At 42.5% G+C, this 2,500-nt stretch overlaps 1 protein-coding gene across 1 annotated transcript in view; it reads left to right on the plus strand.

Annotated features, from left to right (window-relative positions):
• The window catches only part of LOC106594877 (phosphatidylinositol 4,5-bisphosphate 3-kinase catalytic subunit alpha isoform), a 120,458-nt gene that overhangs the window by 83,351 nt on the left and 34,607 nt on the right, over positions 1 to 2,500 (plus strand). The gene's annotated exons all lie outside the window — the stretch shown is intronic.

Consider the following 2,500-nt stretch of genomic DNA (forward strand, 5'->3'; position numbering starts at 1 on the left):
AATACCTGTCTGTTTCTCCTCTAGAATACCTGTCTGTCTGTTTCTCCTCTAGAATACCTGTCTGGCTGTTTCTCCTCTAGAATACCTGTCTGTCTGTTTCTCCTCTAGAATACCTGTCTGTCTGTTTCTCCCCTAGAATACCTGTCTGTCTGTTTCTCCTCTAGAATACCTGTCTGTCTGTTTCTCCTCTAGAATACCTGTCTGGCTGTTTCTCCTCTAGAATACCTGTCTGTCTGGCTGTTTCTCCACCAGAATACCTGTCTGTCTCTCCTCTAGAATACCTGTCTGTCTGTTTCTCCTCTAGAATACCTGTCTGTCTGAAATGTTAATAAAATGTTAAGCAATAAAGTAATGTTTCGTTTCTGTCACGGCTGTTAGAAGAAGCAAAATTTATTCGATCGTGAAACTAAATGCAATAACAAAGATAAACTGACGCAGGAGGAACAAACGCAGGAGGAAAAACCCCTACTTAAATATGATCTCTAATCAGAGGCAACGAGGATCAGCTGCCTCCAATTACAGATCAACCCCTAAACAATCCCATCATAGAAATAGAAAAAAACTAGAACTTAAACATAGAAATAGAAAACATAGAACAAACACCCCCCTGTCACGTCCTGACCTACTCTATCATAGAAAATAACAACTTACTGTGGTCAGGACGTGACAGTTACACGTTATGTTGGCTGACAATTTGTTAGCTACGCTATCCTTACGAACCTCATAGCATATCTCTACAGCAGTATGGACCGGTATGCTAGCTAGCTACGCTATCCTTATGAACCACATAGCATATCATTATAGCGGTATGTACCGGTATGCTAGCTAGCTACACTGTCCTAATGAACCACATAGCATATCATTACAGCGGTATGTACCGGTATGCTAGCTAGCTACGCTATCCTTATGAACCACATAGCATATCATTACAGCAGTATGGACCGGTATGTTAGCTAGCTACGCTATCCTTACAAACCACATAGCATATCATTACAGCGGTATGGACCGGTATGTTAGCTAGCTACGCTATCCTTACAAACCACATAGCATATCATTACAGCAGTATGGACCGGTATGCTAGCTACGCTATCCTTACTAACCACACAGCATATCATTACAGCAGTATGGACCGGTATGCTAGCTACGCTATCCTTACTAACCACATAGCATATCATTACAGCAGTATGGACCGGTATGCTAGCTACGCTATCCTTACTAACCACACAGCATATCATTACAGCAGTATGTACCGGTATGTTAGCTAGCTACGCTGTCCTTATGAACCACATAGCATATCATTACAGCAGTATGGACCGGTATGCTAGCTAGCTACGCTGTCCTTATGAGCCACACAGCATATCATTACAGCGGTATGGACCGGTATGTTAGCTAGCTACGCTGTCCTTATGAGCCACACAGCATATCATTACAGCAGTATGGACCGGTATGTTAGCTAGCTACGCTGTCCTAATGAACCACATAGCATATCATTACAGCAGTATGGACCGGTATGTTAGCTAGCTACGCTATCCTTACTAACCACACAGCATATCATTACAACAGTATGGACCGGTATGTTAGCTAGCTACGCTGTCCTTATGAACCACATATCATTACAACAGTATGGACCGGTATGTTAGCTACGATATCCTTATGAACCACATAGCATATCATTACAGCGGTATATACCGGTATGTTAGCTAGCTACCGAACGCTAGTTGGCTACTAATACGTCGAACTTGCCAGTAAATTAACTATATGCTTTCTAACTAACTACGCAACGTTTATTAACTTGATTATTCTCGTAATTCTTAGCTAAGTGGAAGAGTCGTTGTGCGTTCTCAATGGACGTTGTTAATTTGTGTGTGTTGGGAAATTCACTCTGGCTATTTACTCTGATTACAGAGCTCTCTCCTCTCAGTGTGCCAGAGCGCAGAATAACTGACGAATTTACAAATGCTCAAGTAAATGTCGGGCAAAAAAAAGCATAATATAAAAAAGAAAAGCATAATTAAATTGTTGCCAGCAGCACAGTTAGTCAACAAATGTTCTGGATAGCACGAAAACAGCCTAACCAGCTCTGCTAGGGAGATGATCAGAGTGGGCTGTTCTCTCATTATGTGTCTGGAAGTAGCTAGCCAACGTTAGCCAGTTAGCAAGCTAGCCAGTTAGCAAGCTAGCCAGTTAGCAAGCTAGCCAACGTTAGCCAGTTAGCAAGCTAGCCAGTTAGCAAGCTAGCCAACGTTAGCCAGTTAGCCAATTAGCAAGCTAGCCAGTTAGCCAGTTAGCCAGTTAGCTTGGGTGCTTGACTGCCGTTGTGATGTTCTGAACGCTCCGAGGGAAACGCTCTGAATTTACCAATGGACAATCTGACAACGCTCGAGGTCGCAAAGCAACAGCATCAACTTCCGGTAGACAGGCGTAGCGCTAGTACGCTCAACTGAAAGGATACCGTTTGTTTACATGTATACTAAAATTAACTCATAGTATATAGTATTTA

The sequence above is a fragment of the Salmo salar genome, chromosome 07 (genome assembly GCF_965601325.2).
Source record: "Salmo salar chromosome 07, fSalSal1, whole genome shotgun sequence".
Classification (NCBI taxonomy): Eukaryota; Metazoa; Chordata; class Actinopteri; order Salmoniformes; family Salmonidae; genus Salmo; species Salmo salar.